Below are 16810 nucleotides of genomic sequence, written 5' to 3'. Positions count from 1 at the left end.
GAAATGTGGGTACATTTATTTATATTTTTTTAATTGCTTAATTACTATTTAAATTTCTTCAACATTTTTGATCTTTTCTGATCTTTTACGTACTGTTACTGGCGTGAAACGGATGTAAGACGGTCTCAATTGAAGGAAACACTAAATTAGATGCTATCTATGCACATGCGCATAGTACGCGATCGTTTCTTAAAGAGTACCGGAAATACACGTATCCTGTACTTGGTTACCATTCTTCAAGAACATTTATTTAAGTTTAATTTTTAGTTTTTTTATAAACATATTAACTATGCTTCTCTTTTCTTTAATCTCCTAAAATTCGAACAAAACATTTCTAAAGTATTACAATAATAGAAAATTAGAAATGATTTCTTCCATGAAATTAGTTGTAGGTTTTAAAAAAAGGTAAAAGTACCGTTAAGTTTTTAAAATCCTTTTAAAGCCTCAAAAATAATTTTTTTGTGCAAAAAGGATTTTTGAGATCTTCTTTCCTTCTTCTTCGCGGTCCTTTCTTCAATTTACATAACAATGGCTTTGAGAGTGCCCAGATAAGATCGTGCCTCTCGTATATTGTCCGTTGAATCACGGTTTAAAATATCCTCGACGACGTTAATAAGACAAAGATGAAAAACGATCTGGATAGAAAATTGTTCGCGTGGAGTTGTGTGATATTGTCAAAAGTAAAAACTCTCAACGGAACTTCCGCGTTCTCATAACTCGGTGAATGGCACGCTTGAAGGATTTTCATTTACTTTATGTATTCTAAGGACAAAACATTTTAATGTTTTACAGTCGATTAAAAGAAAATTTGATCATTCGGGTAACATAAAAAATAATAATTACATAAAAGAATGATTAAACATTTATGAGCAGTTTACGGTAGTTTGTTTTTATAAAAATTACATAAAATGCAAAAAACCTCGTAGAGCAGGTCTTGAAGATATGTCAAGAACAAACACGCACTTCTAAAACGTTACGTAATCACCTTTTCCGCGCCCGGTTTCTTTTCAATAAAAAGTTTTTCTTCACCTTGCTTCCTAATCCGTTTGCGTAAGTCTAGTACCCTTCTATAGGTAGATAGTAAATTAATTATCGGTCTCGTTCGGGCTCCACCCACAGCTGTTACATAAATCATTCGGACCGATCGTGGCCGCGAACCACGTACTTTGCGTTCCTAAGGCCTGGTTGTTTATGTACAGGAGGACATTCGTGGGTTATAAATGCTCTCAGGTACCGTTAAAAGCGCGCTGAAGACAAGACGCCTGAAGGTTCATAAACACGCGAGAATTTTCCGTTTTGATTTTCCAGCAATTATTGCAAGAATTATGTAATATTTAGATTTTCGTTGGATTTTTTTATGCTAAAGGCTAAAATTCATAAACCTCATCAAGCTTAAAGCTGCCCAATTTAGTGTGACTTTTTAAAACATTTTTCTTTTGTAATTTCTTTTCTAATGATATAATTGGTGAGATCGTGTCTAGATGAATCATGGGAATTGTATTCTGTTATGTAGATTAATTGTGGTTCTTCTACTTTATTAATTATTATAGCCTGTGGTTCTACAAATAGTAAATTGTTTTTTAAAATGATTCTTTCTAATTCTTTAGGAAAAAATAAAAATACAAAGTTCACATCACGAAGAGGAAATTTATTTAATAAGTCCATTACAACCACCTAGCATTAAAGTTGTATCCACTTAAAGTTAAAGCACCATCGACAATAGGTACCCCCAGAAGCGTTCGCCAAACAACATAATTTGCCATGAAGATGACTTGAAGAACCCATTGAAAGTATGATTCGAAGAAGAGTCTCCGGTTAAATGGAACTTGATCGTCTTCGAAATGGCGTAAAGTCGATGGTGCCATTATGGTTCGCCTTCCTGTGCTGTGTGTGCATAGAAATGTATTAGAAGAGGACGAAGAAGAGGCGCTCGCCAGATGCAGAATAGTCAGTGGCTGTTAGCGGAACCTATTAGCACGGCATAACGGTAACGGTCTCACGTCACTGGCCTGAGTCGCCATTCCGTCAGGTGCAATGAACCTGCCGCTCCCCCTCCTGCACCATCAGCAGGAACCCTGCCGCTCCGCCCGTCCGTTCTCCACCTCTCATCCTCCTCCTGGTGCGAACTTGCGGGACGTCACACGGCCAAGGTCCTGCAGGTGACTTTTGCGGAAAATATGCGCATCGCAAATTGGTCACTGTCACACACACTCAATGTGGTTGGGCGATCGACTACGAGACATCTAAAAACAACCGAACGTGGTGGGCGACGCCGTTTTTCTTATACGCAGAAAAGAATTCTACGTCGGAGGCGCCATCAAGAGTCTTACGACTTGTATCCAACCAAGAGAATATGGGTCACAGAAATGTTTTGCTCTCTAACGGTAAATCCGTGTTGTGATTCTACTTCAGAGTGAATTTTGTCAGGTTTTTCCAGAAATTTTTTAAGAATACCTATTTTTAGAAATGATAAAATGTTATCATTCTTTACTCACAAAAAATTTCATGTTTAAAGAAATGATTAAGTAAAAAAAATATTTGTACTTATATAAAAGATTCCACATTAATCTGTAATCTTTGTAATAAAATAATACATCATTACTATTTATTAATATAAATTATTGATTAAATCGCTTGTGTACTTAAAGAATAACTTGTGCCTCTTATGGTTTGTACAAGAATTATTTTACCACACTCTCTGGTATTTTAAGTAATCATCATTCGAAGAAAATATTTCTTTAAACATCTCTTTCATGCTTTCACATAAAAAGAGTGTGTAATTACTAGTTTATGTTTTTCCTTTTGAAGAATTCTTATCCATAATACACTTATGTATGAGAAATAAGAGCTGCCTAAAAATTCAGTCCTATTATTAATTTTGATTTTCACAGAACTGCTTTTCTTTAAATATCTTAATTTCTGAATTGACCCTCTTAGTCACAAGATGAGTAACTAAGACTACATAATTTGAACCACACTTAAATTTCTAAAATGAAAGCATTTAGTTGTAAATCATTTTGGACAATTCGTTACAATTTACGATGATTGAAATCCATTGGGAGTCATTCGGGAGCAACTTAGTCAATGCAAAAAAATCTTGAAACCGGTCGGAGTAACAAACAAAAAACCTTCTATCAAAACTTAATCAATTCCTAAATGGTCATTAGGATTTTTTCAGAGACGCTCACAGCAATTAGAAACCGTTCCAAGTAGTTGAAAGCCAGTTTAGTAGTTAGGAAGCATCTAAAGTATTGTAGGTGTATCTTGACGTAATTGGGAGCCGTTTATGGTTAATTTCACAATTAGGTATCAATTTAGCCCTTTATAGAATAACTATTAGCTATTTTTCTACCTTTGAGTACACTTATAAGCCATTAAATATGTCAACAATATATTGAGTAAATCAAAATATTTTTCATTTTTATTGTGCAGTATGGGATAAATTGTAACGTGTCTAAGTAATATTGCGCAACACTTTTTGAGTTCAACTTCAGACAAAATGTCTACGAAAAGAAAGGAAGATGAAACAAAATTTCTTCTTTGTTTGCCTAGTTTTTTAATTATTCATAGCTTATTATGGGAAGTTGATGTCTAGCATTCATAACACCGCAAACAGGCCTTCCAGGGAGTCTGTTTGCTCTTAGCAACCCTTCTTTACCTGTCCTTGTTAGTCTTGAGTTTTCCATACGTTCAAAATAGTTTCCATTCTTCTCTGCTTTTGAGGGCCCATCTCACAATGCCCTATATATCGCATATTTCTCTGATATCCTCACTTCTTTTATGGTCTCCACTATTGAAGAGTTTTTTGGTAGCGTTTTGCTGTTCGACTCTATCGCGTATATGGTTTTACACAGATTTTATATTTGCAGACCTTGCTTTCTGGGGTGTGTACTTGTTTTGCCATATTATATCTAGAATAGTTTGAGCTATAACTTCATGGAGATTTCTGCTGCTCCTAGTACCGATGTCAGGATACTTAAAACTCATCATCTGTTCTATAGACTTGTTAAACACCGCCAATTTGCAACGGGATGGCTTCCTTGCTATTGTTAGCGATTTTGCTTTTGACTCTGAATGTTATCGTCTTACAATTAGTAGTATAGATAACATGCCACACTATTTTCAGTTCTTCGCTTCCTAACTGATAACAATTTCCAATTCTTTTCACGTTAGTTATTATTTCGCTTATGATCAAGTTGAAGAGTGCGATGCGGTGTTTTCTGGTATTATGCCGATTTATAAGAGTACTCTACGTATCACTCCTTTCTTTTGTTCTTATTCACAATATTACATCGAGATGCACTTTTCTTGTTTTCCTGATTTTGTCTGAAGCTTAACTGTTCTTCACTAATCCGAAAGCAGAAATTTCTTCTTCGAGGATCTGTGTAAATAATCCTTTTGCAATATTGATATTGCTATGTTTTTTTTCCATTCGATTGGTATACTTTTTATTGGTATTATTTTCTTGAACAACTCCTCTATCTCGTTAAGTAGTGCATCCTCATCTGTATTTTAGCATTTTATTCGAAAATTCATCAACCCCTGCAGATTCGAATTTTTAATTTGGTAATTGTTTGTTTTTTTCCTTCTCTGCATATGGACTGTGATGTGTAGTTTTGGTAATATGCGCTGTGTCTGGTCTCTTGCTCGTGTTTTCGACATCGCGGTAAAATTTACAAAAGAGTTCTTCCCAGTTCAGTGTAATTTTTATAAGTTTCACATGTCCATTGACAGGCTTTTACTTGCTTTTTTAGCATATTCCAAACTTTTATGCCCTTCAAAAAGGCTTGTGAGTTTATATTTCTCAAATGTTATTGACTGAGATCTCTATTATAGATATGCTTGTCGTTTTTCATTTGCTCATCTCTTAATCTCTGGTGTTAACCATGGTTTTGTATTTGATCTGCTGCCTCTGTTTATGCATTTTCTTAGTACAACTTCTTCAGCAGCATTTATAATGTTGTATTTTAATTTATTATATTTTTTCTCTATGCCTCTCTTAATATAAGATCTTTGTGAAAGGGTCCTTTAGCAGTTCCACATTGATCGTGTTCGTCTTTTCTACCAACTGTTTTCTTATATGTTATATTTTGCTTCTTATTTTTCCCTTTGCGAGGTTGTGGTTGGTTGCAGTATTTGCTGATGTCAAGACCTTCCAGAATTCCATTTCGGTGTATCGATTTAGTCATCTACCAATGTTTGGATTTGTGTATTCTCAAACATAAATTTGTGTTCGTTAATTGCACATAGCTATATTAGATGTTCTTTGCTTTCATTTAGGATTTCTTCATTGAATTTTCTAATAGCATTTCCAATTTGGGAGTTAAAATCTCTTCAATCTACTGCTAATCTACTGCTGATAAATCATTTCGATTTCCTCTTTGGGCTTACTAGTGTCGGGAGCATAAACATTTATTATGTGGGAAGGTTTTTTCTTTTACAGATTCATTTTCACTTGCATTATTATTGCATACATTAATATATTCTGTATTATTGATTTTGTTTCCAAATCTTTCGTATAGCAGAACATCAACGCCAGGAGAAGATCTCTTATTCTTATCTTTACCGCTATATATAAATATAGTCGCCCTATTTGGTGTTTCCTTTTCCTTTTTTCTTGTTTTTGAGAAGGTGCAGAGGTCGATATTTTTAACTCTAGCATGTATGTATAATTTTCACGCTATACCGCACGCAAAATATCGCTGTAAGAAGATAGTGAATAATTAAATATAAAAGAAGTAAATCGTTATGTAATAATTCTTTTCTTTAAAAGAAGTAACTAATCGAAATGAAGAATATGTTTGCTGGAATTGAATATAAGTTGTGATTGATTTCTGCAAAGCCTAAAATTTGAAAAAATTGCTAGCAGCCATCCTGTAGGAGGATAACCATTTTAAGCATTCCTTCTGTAGATATTGTATATGATGCACATTTTTATCAATAATACCATATCCGCCTTTTATTCTATTATAGTCTAAAATTATATTTGATTTTTTGGCGATGTCATCAATTTCACTCCGGATCCGATTATCCGTTCTTTATGTGTTAAAAATTGCGGCGAAATTTCTTTCTTGTTCTTTATAATCGTTTCAATTAATTTTAACCTATTTTTGTGCTAATGAATACAATAATTATTAGTGGTCAAGTTTCTAGTTGATTATTTTATAGGATCTAGTCTTGTTACTATACGAAATGCTATGTCTATTATATCTTATTGTTTTCCGTAATAAATGTCAAAGTTCCACGTATAAAATGATTTGTTGTCACAAAGGGCATATAGTTTTATACCGTATTTTGCCGGTATTTATGGTATATACCGCACGAATTCACGTCTGCCTCAGAACGGATGAAACATTTCCATCTCCTGAACAGTAATTATTCACAAAATTAATGTGGTGTCACAGAAGCTAACTTGTCAGTTGTGTTCCAATATTTTCTAATTGTAATGTCGTCAAAACGTAGTAAATGAAGAAAAAACAAGAATTTTATCATTTCTATAACCGAAAGCAACCCTCAGCCTGATGATTCGAGCTGCATCTGCATTCCAAAGCTTTTCAACATTCGTATGATGTGCTATTTTCTCTCCAACCAGAAAAAACTTAAAACTAAGCAAGCATTTTAGTGCGGAAGTTTTTGCAGTCTTTATCTCTTGCGCAATTTGACGATTTTCAATGTATATGTTGGTGTAAGTGACGATGTTGTGTATCATATCTTTTGTCAAAAATAAAAAAAATATGTAATTCACTTGATACATTTATTGTCCTCTCGGTTTGAGAAATGATTTGATAATAGTTTTTCTCTTGTTTTGTTTACAGCTAATTATTGGGGTGTTTTTCCACGAAGTTTCTTCATGTTTGCTAATGTAGAAATGATAACCATCTTTATCGTATTACGATGTAAGGTCCTCGTAATCAGTATTTTCTTCTACACTCTCATTATATAAGTGAACAGTAGCCTATTCTATATCGGATATACTTTTCATAGCCTTTATCATTTCTTTTGACACCTTCCTTCATTTATATTCCTAAAATTACAAAAAAAATTTAAAATAATTTGGTGGCTCTGTGGCACTAAATGTCGCAACTGAAATCCCTCTCTTTAATGTCATCTAGAAACATATCTGACGATTTTTGCCTTTATGGGAGAAATAATTAGACCTGTTTGATTATAAGGGTTCACAAAATTTTCTATCAGTGCGAAAATATAATCTCCAAAAAAAAAAAAAACATGGCAACTATTTCTCGCTATTAGACAAAGTCTCGTGTTTTGGAAGTTGCAGTAATTTATCTAATACTGTTTTTCCAAACGCTATAAGATACATCAAACTTTCTGTCAGTGCGAAATCGTTGTCTCCGATAAAAACAAACAGCAAGTTCTTCTCGTTATTAGGCAATGTTTTTGGTTTAGGAAAAATCTTATCCACACTCAAATCTAATCCGCACCCTAATTTTGAGAATGCGGTTATTAGGTTGCGAATGTTAACGATACCTAGTTTAGGATCTTTTTTACAAATAGGAAGGCTGCAATATAATTTTTAAAAAAAGTAGTAATAATATAATATTAATAGTGGATTGTTCTCTTCGTCAATCAGAGGAAACTGGAACACTTAACACAATTTCTGCACCCCATTTCTGCAATAGTCCATTTACCTTTGCTCCAGAGGTGAAATATCTTGGTGTTATCTGCGACAAAGGACTGACTTGGAAATCACACATTCGCTGCAAATCCAAAAAAGCAACGATTGTACTCACCCAATGTCGAAGGGCATTTGGGACTATATGCGGATTAAATCCGATGGTTACAATGTGGATCTACACTTCTGTGTTAAGACTCATGGTAGCCCACGGAGCCATAGTTTGATGCTGAGCATTAAAACATACATATAAGGCTAGATTGCTGCAACGACTGGTCTGCCTGTTAATTACGGGCGCCATAAGATCTACGATCGCGATGGAGACTATGATGAACGTGCTACCCCTAGATATTTTTATCAGGGAGGTGGCCTCGATGGGGTTGGTTCGATTGCGATCAGTGGATAATAAGCAGGTTGTAAAAATGGGAATAGTCTGGAGCGAACTCTGGAGTGAGGCTGTTCGTAAACAACCTTTCCTTGAAGCTCGTACAGACTACATCACACTTACTTTCTTAAACAGGCCACACTTTGGCATTGAGGCGATACTCCAGAGTAACTTTAGTACTGGTAAAACCCTGACCATCTACACTGATGGATCAAAGGAGGCTGGAGGCTCCGGAGCGGAAATCTTCTCCAGCTGCATCTTTCCATTTTGCTAGGCCAAAATAGCTGCTATAAATATCCAAAAAAGTTTGGGAGAAACGTTGTAATCTGCACTGGTAACAGACAGGCTATGCTATCGCTTAGTGGGCATTGAACTACATCATCGTTAGTGAAGTCCTGTCGGCAATCACTTAAGGAAGCTAATGTTTATAACAACATCACGATAAAGTGACGGAAAGGACATACCGTAAATAAGGAACACTCTAGCTGGCGAAACGGGTGGCTAAGAAGTCACCGGTTTCCCCTGAACCGTTTGTACCGTTAACTTTTAAAACAGCATCAAAGCTTATCAACTCCAACTCCCATCGAGCTTTTTGCGATAAATGGGGCGAGACTGCAGTACCAGCAGTAATTGCAAAAATCGAATAGATTCTTTTACACAGCAAAATTTAAACGAGATGTTATTAAGTTAGTGGAGAAAGAAGGGAATCGGAAAGCTGGTGCCATTTTTGGCCTTGATGAGACTAACGTTCGGCTGTGGTACGAACACAAGGCAGCTATTGTACATTATGAGGTATCTCGCACAAAATTTGTCAAACCAAAGAAGGGACGACTTCATGAAAATGACGAGGCTGTTTCCCGGTTCTTTTAAGAAAGACAAAAGGAGGGATTGTATGTAAGATACGATTTACGTCGGGAAGAAGCAATAAAAACAACAAATTCGTTGAATATGAACAAAAATCTGTTAAGCTAGCAAAGGTTGGACTGTGCGGTTCATGCGCCGAATGGGGCTATTGTTAAGGCGAATAACAACAATTTAGCAATGAAACGGCAATGTATCCAGATATGCCCCCCAATTACACACTAGGAAGAAGAGATGTGAGGGAATTTAGGATCAGTGATTGTAGCAGCAATCGGTGATAGGGTAAAATTATCGCCATTATTAATATTGAAAAGAAAAACCATTCTGAAATCAGAGTATTTCCCGAAAGACGTCATATTAGGGCGCAACAAAAAGGATGGATGACGTAACGTTATCTCAAATATGGAGTCTTAGGCCAGGAGGATTATTAAGTAAACCGTGAGTAATTGTTCTTGATTAATTCATGGGACATTTCACTAAATCTGTAAAAAATCGCCATAAAGAATTACACACGGAACTTGTCGTAATACCTGGTGCAATGACATCCATACTACTTATGGATATATCTATTAATAAACCCTTTTAAGATAACACGAGAAAACAGTATTTCAAATGGATTGCAGCTCCTGTTCGAGAATTAACCAAAACGGGACAAATTAAACGGGCTTCTACTTCTGAACTTGTTCAAAGGTTGTCGGCGCCATGGAAAGTGATCCCTGAGATTATTGTTATAACATCGTTTAAGAAGTGTTATAAGACCAATCTTTTGAACGGATCCGAATGATGTAATATGAGAAGAAAATGATCCTTAAAAATGTAAATATTGTTATAAAACCCTTAATAAAGTTTTATTTTTAGAATCTGATTTCATTTAGGTATTTCATTTTACTTTTTCCAACTTTCATCTATACCACTGTGAATCTAATCTACACCCGATTGTAATCCCCATTTGATTTTAGAGAACAAAATTTGTAAAAACGATGCGGATTAGATTTGAGAAAATACGGTAATTTATCTGATACTGCTTTTCCGAATGCTATAAGGTTTCACAAAACGTTCTGTCGATTGAAAGCGTCATCTCCAATAAAAACAAATAGTAATTTCTTCTCAAGCCATGGGTTTTGGGATTTGGAGTAATTTATTTGATACTGTTTTTCCAAATGCTACAAGATTTCAAGAAATTTTCTGTCAATACCTAAGTATCTCTCTACATGTAGTATCTGCAACAAATACAAATGGTAAATACTTCTCGCTATTGCCACGCAATTAGTCTTTTTCCTCCACCATCATCTAATTTTTTTTGTAATAGTAAAAGTGTGAGACTGTATTTGGTGGTTTCTTAATTGACACGTGCTTAACATCAATTGCTAAAAAACAATTTGAAAATTTATAACGATTATTGAATTCATCCGAATTAAATCATAAGTTTATCTATCACACGAAAGTAAAATATCTTCACTATAATGATGCAGATAATTACAGCACATAGATGCACGTGTTAGAATGAAAAAAGAAATGCAATAAACCATAAAGCGACTTTGAAAATGTTGGTTTAAGTTATGTAGTGGAGCTGCTCTCATCACGGTGTTATTTTTAGTAATTTAAGGTGTAATCATTTTCAACAGTTCATAAAATGACGTGTCATCTTGCTATGTAAAGTTTCGACAATTTTGTATCTTTCAGCGACCATCAACATAACGATGTGAGCACTAACTTACCAGTAGTACCACGTGAAATGGTAAAAACAAAATGCACACCAACTTGAATTTGAAGAAGATTCTTTGATAGGATCTCATCACAGGCGAAGTATTCAAACAAGTCTCTCGAAAAGGTATCGTGATTGTAATGTACATTTGTAACGCCGCAATTAGACTCAGACATCACTCAGACCACTGATTCTGGACTACCTATTTGAATTTCGTAGTCAACTTTCACGTTTACAGAACTGGAGATCAAATCGAGAAAACCGTAGAAATCAAGTAATACTGCACAGCGATTTTCTTTAATGTAGCTAAGGCGTTTGATAAGATTTTTGTCACCAAGCATTACTTCATAAGCTAAATAAAATGCTACCAGCTCAATATGTATAACTCTTGGAATCCTACTTAGGATTTTTGGACGATTTTTTAAAGTGTAATAGGAGTGTAAATTTAATGTCAAATTATGACAATATATTCAACAGTCTCGTTATCCCAACCTCTGTCACATATGGGGTTCAGGGCTTTGTTCTATTTATGGAGTGCGTATCTGCATAAGCCATGCCTTGTTCGAATCCTATAAGCAGTTTTGCAGAAGCGGCGCTGCAAATTAAAAGCAACTGGTTTGCAAGATATGTTTGGGTGTCGGCTCACTTCGGCGGATGACCAACCACCACAGTGTTCCTAGTGATCCCCACGTTGTGTCACATAATTTCTGAACGATATTGTTTCTTGTGCGTATTTTAACTGTTGTTTTTTCAGGTATGAGCGATATGTGAGGGTTCTGTCCAAGGTCACACCCAGGTACTTTGGAGTTGGGTTGTGGTCTAGAAGGCAACCACCAAGCTACTGTTTTGTTTAGATTAGGCATCAATCTCTATTTTCTATAATACTCGCCCATTACAATCAGATTGTTGGTCAGAGTTACCTCATCCTCCCTAGCTGCGTATGATAATTTTATGTTAGTAGTACCCAGTATGTAGGCAATGTATAGATTGAAAAAAGTTTGTGCAAGGATCCTTAGGTTATTTAATAATTTTGTGTGGCTTTGCTTTTGCCCCAAAATGACCTGGAAGAACCTGCCACTGAGCATGTTATTCTTCAGACTTAGGATCTTCGACTGTTATTCAACGACAGTCTTCTCTAGCTCTGAAAGCCAGCCTGAATAAGTTGTAAGGTTTAAACCTGATCTACACAGCTGCGTGATACGTTCAGTAATCTTATCAATAATTTGGTTTGGAATGAGACGTTCTAGGAGTTTGAAAGATTTGCTAGGGTGATAGCTACCAGGCAGATCTGCCGATCCCGGACATCAGGATGAAGATGATCTTTGTCGTCTTAAATTCCCTTGGTATCCAGCCATTTTTCAGAATATCAATATAAAATACAATTAGCCAATTCCTGGTAAACCGGCAGCACATAACCAGGAACTCATTATGAATGCCGTCGTAACCCGGGGCTTTCCCTATTTTCATCTGTTAGAGTGCACTGGGGAATTCATCATGTGTAAAGGGTTTCGAGAAGTCGAGTCTTTTCTGGCAGGCGGCCTTAATCTCAGTCAGCTCCCTCTTAATACGTATGGTGTGGTCGTTATTTGTGGGAGATCTTGATGCTGTATAATATGGTTCGCTACTTGGTTGGCCGAAAGAGAGGGGCTCACCACAACACTAGGTGTATTTTCCCCTAGCTTCTTTACGATTCTTTTGAAACTCTTTGAAAAGTGTATCAACGGTAAGTAGAATTCATATTCAAGTTTTTGATAATGTGAAATAGGAAAAAAAATTCTAATTTTAAAGTCACATTTGTGTGGGCAACATAATTAACTTTGAAACCAAAGAATTAATTTCCCAAATTTATAGTTACTCTCGTTATTTGATGAACTTATTTATGTACTAGAGGAAGAGTTTAGTTCTTACCAGGATTTTCTCAAAATCTCCTAAAATTAAATCTCTTTTTTCATGTATTCATATAATAATTATTTTCTGAAATCTTTTAATTTTCTCCCCAAATTTTTAGCGTACTCATCCAACCATCTTTTTATACTTGTAAACTACTTCCTTTTGAAGTAAGTAAATGGTTTTCCTGAAATCGTTACAAACGTTGCTGATCGTCGTCGGGACTCTTCTCTGTTATCATTCGATTAAGTTAGCTGTACTTGAGGAATAACAACTACCAATCTTCTAGCTTCGATCGAGCTGCTACGGTACGGATCGGATTATTGTCCGCTGGTAAATTTCCGGTATCAAGAAGACTCGTTGAACTTGACGGAACGTTAACGTCCGTCGACAGTTAAGTCACTGTTTTAACTGTCAGCGAACGAGCATTAATCCTTTTTAGTTACCTTGTCTTGTGGCTACATTTTTTTGTTCGACTATTAAGAATGTTGTTGTACAACATGGAACACATCAATTTGTTGCTTTAACTGTACACGAAGAAGAAGCCATTGGATGTTAAACGAGCTTACGAGTGAAGTAATAATTACATGTTACTAATTATAGCGTATTTATGGGGTATAGCAAATTGATTATTAAATTCAATTAATTTTCATTTTTCACGCCTGGTTAATATTGAATCGGAACTATTGATCCTGTTTCGTAAATATTTTTTTTTGGGATTATAGAAAAATAAAAAAATTATCTCGTAGATCAGGTAGATACTGATAGCATTGTCGTCGAGAATAAACCGCTATATCTTCTATACAGTCTCATCAGCTAGTGACAATTGGTGGGAAATGAAGCGTGTTATGAAGTATTTCGTTTAAACGATCCAGAAATCAAGTTTACGGTAAGTCACGAGATCTATTTCGTTCACCAAAAAATATACGGTACTATTCAATTGTAGGAAACGACAGGAAGAGGAATCAAAGAAAACCGGAAAAGGTTTAACAACATTTCGAGCACGTAGACACACGGCCAATTATAATTGCGGTTTGATGTTTTTGGCGTTCGTAGTCGAAGCCATCGTCGGCTGACTATGCTTCGTTCTTCGTTTCTTTGAAACGACTTGACTCGTACAGACAAGGATAAGAACATAGCCTTAGAATAGCCTATGAAGAGTGAATCTAACGGTAAATCTGCGACCGGAAGTTACCTGCCCGGGCACCGCGTCGTCGTCTTCGTCGTCGTCGTCGTTTCCAAAGCCAAAGGACTTTAACCTCGGACTTGACGAGGTTACTATTTGTGGCTATAGCTAGACTACTGTGTCGACAGCACTTAATATCGTATGTTCAATAAAAGTTTATAGAGGGGGATACAATTTTATTTTTTTCTTATATTTTATTGATTGCTGATTAATTAAAGTTACATAAATTCTATTTAATTGTATTTGATGTGATCATTTTCCAATATGAAATAAAAAAGGTAAAGATTCAATTAAAATTTTTGTTAAATTACCACGTCAACGAGTAACACATAGAATTCTCTTCTTCTTTGTGTGAAGTATTTATTCACATTTCATCATATTCATCCTTTTATGATTGCAAGAATGTATAAGGATACACCACTTAAGGTTCATTGAATCCAGGGAATTGACTCCCGCATCTTCGTAGTTTAAAATATATGCACAAAACATTTCTTCCTTATTTTATTTATGTCGTCAGCCGGAGACGTGATTAACAGCTTATGTGCATATTTAAGCGGTAAACTATGTAATATTTAAATAATTTTGATCGAAATTAATTCATATTAAATTTACTTTAAAACACTGTATCGAATTATCCCCATTTTACATTTTAATGAAATATACAAATTTTATGACCATATTTTCAGAATGGCAGATGGCCCTAAGGTATAATAAAATTGAAGTAAATTGAAGAAGTAAGCCTTCAATCAGGCTTACAAAAAAGTAATTAAAATAGCTTCCCCTAAGTGGTTTAAGGTTGAAAATTCGTGTGCCAATGATAACACAGCTTACAACCATATGACATAGGACTTGGGTCAAAAGAATAGAATTTCAATCAGTTACTGAGCTCTCCTGTTAGTATTAGCTAATGATTGCGTTTTAGTGGTATTTAATGAAAAAAGTGTAATAAACAGTCAATAATGGATGTATCACCTTTAACGTAAGTACAAGTGGTACTTAAGAGTATTATTTGTACATGACCTATTTTTGAATAGATTACTTGAAGGTCTAAATGATGTAGACAATCCGACGTACAGACCGGAAAAAATGAAATTTTTAACTTTCATGATCTTGTCAGCAACTCTCCGGCACATCAAAATATGCATATGGAAAACATGTGAAGAGAGTTACCAATGCTGACGAAATTGATCAAGTAAAAGAACACATTAATTTATTTCTCCGGGTAGAAAGTCTTGAGTGTCGAGCCAGCACAAACAAAGAAAAACTGGAACTGGATCTAACTCTAAAAAAAAGTTTGTACTGTATAAGGAAAAATCAAGATACTGTTCTCAAAATGAATGTTCGATAAACATTATGTATTTAACATAAATTTTAATATTTCATTTTTCAAACCCCAAAAAGGTGTGATTTTTGTGCAGATATGGAAAACTACCAATGCAACAGATGAAAAACGTGAAGGATTTGAAAACCATGTCAAGAAAAAAGACCCCGCTATCATATCGTTTGACTTACAAAACGTGTGTACACTGCCAAAAGCGAACGTATCAAATTTTTACTACAAACATAGATTCAGTATTTATAATTTAACTGTACATTGCTCCAAAAATAAAAACATATATTGCGCTGTTTAGCATGAAATGATATCCGGAAGAGCTAGAAATCACATTTACAGAAGTCTATTGAAAATTTTCGACCAAATTGTTACAGATTTTCCGAAATTAACAAAGCTGGTCGTGTGCTGTGATTCCTATATTCCCCAGGAAAGGAATAGCATGTCTCTAGGACTGCAGTATTTCATCAAAAATCATCCACAAATAGATCGTCGGATAATAACGTCTAAGAAGTAGATGCTTCTAGAAAAAAAATTCGTTTTATCGAAATTTTTAGTCTAGTGCCATTACTGGACTAGATACTGGATTCTAGTTACCAACTTTACCAGCTTTATAATATCTTAACATAATTAGACATAACCTAGTCATAGCCACGAAGGAAAAACGATCCGCTTAGTTTTAATTCCAAATTACTGCGTTGTAGACATAAGAGACTTAGTTCAAAATAATTCTCAAGTAACGATATATTGTTAACTTTCATAAAAAAAATTTTTGTATGAACTTGGCTATCCGATGACATTCCGAATCTGTGAAAGATATGAACAAAGAAATTTGGACAGAGTACTATCATAAAAGTTTCGCAGATCAGCCACAACATCAAAACTATCCAGAAGACTGTCACAAGACAGTTGGTGTAAGTGACGTAAAACTGAATGCGCCGCCACATTTAATTGTTTTTTCATCAAGTCCATCGTTGAATTTTGCAAGTTTTAGAGAAACTCAAATACATTTGTCAACACTTTTCTTATGATGAGCTGCTCGAACGTTCTTTGTATGCAAAATCGCTAAATACTAATGAGTGGTTAAATACGCTAAGTTGGAATTTCACTTCGAAACATTGTCTAAACTACTAAACATAGTCTAAACTACATTGAATAACCTTAATAATTAGTAATTTATTGTCAGATAAAACTTTGTTAAAAATAAACAATAAGAGTTTTATTAAAAGAGATGCTTAAATAAAGCTTAGATTCGCAAATTCTGCAGACTAGTTGTAGTACTTCATTACAGACTTCACCTAAAACCTACTTATTAAATGATATTACTACTTATTAATTACACGTCTATAAAGCTGTGTAACTTCGTGAACTTCAGCTGGCATTTCTTTCTTGAATTTGTTTATTTACAACAGTTTGAAAATCGGTAAAAATTACCTAAGATTTGTGTACAATCTGTTTCAACCTTACTGGCTAGATTCTGCATCAAAAAAATAAAAGGAATGTGTCTATGTAGAGAAGGTCTTTTAGATACCATTTAACAAAAAGTTTTGTATACAACTGTTTCACTTTAAACAATGAAATTTGATACGTTAAATAAAACGCATTAAAAATGTTTTGGCAATATCACCAGGACATCAGGAACGCAGCGTGTGTGAAGGGATGAGGGCTGAATTTAATTACTGATTTATATTACTGATGATCTTTTTGTGTTTTTATAGCAAAACTGAACTTAACAACTTTTTATTAGGAAGGTACTAAGATCCAATGAGATGTTCTGGATGACATGTATTCATAAAAAAGTAACACCCTTTTTTATTTAAAAT

General features: G+C 34.8%; 2 long non-coding RNA genes across 2 annotated transcripts; one reads left to right on the top strand and one right to left on the bottom strand.

Moving 5' to 3' along the window:
* Positions 1-6740: 6740 nt before the first annotated feature.
* Positions 6741-12946, bottom strand: LOC139431976 (uncharacterized). The gene is made up of 2 exons (XR_011642002.1): positions 12493-12946; positions 6741-7024 (listed from the first exon to the last, which is right to left on the bottom strand). It is a non-coding gene; the product is annotated as an uncharacterized lncRNA (long non-coding RNA).
* On the top strand, positions 12863-13889 carry LOC111413635 (uncharacterized). Its single transcript, XR_002706197.2, has 2 exons — positions 12863-13360; positions 13418-13889. It is a non-coding gene; the product is annotated as an uncharacterized lncRNA (long non-coding RNA).
* Positions 13890-16810: the final 2921 nt, after the last annotated feature.

The sequence above is a fragment of the Onthophagus taurus genome, chromosome 11 (genome assembly GCF_036711975.1).
Source record: "Onthophagus taurus isolate NC chromosome 11, IU_Otau_3.0, whole genome shotgun sequence".
Lineage (NCBI taxonomy): Eukaryota > Metazoa > Arthropoda > Insecta > Coleoptera > Scarabaeidae > Onthophagus > Onthophagus taurus.
This window is presented reverse-complemented; position numbering and strand designations above follow the sequence as displayed.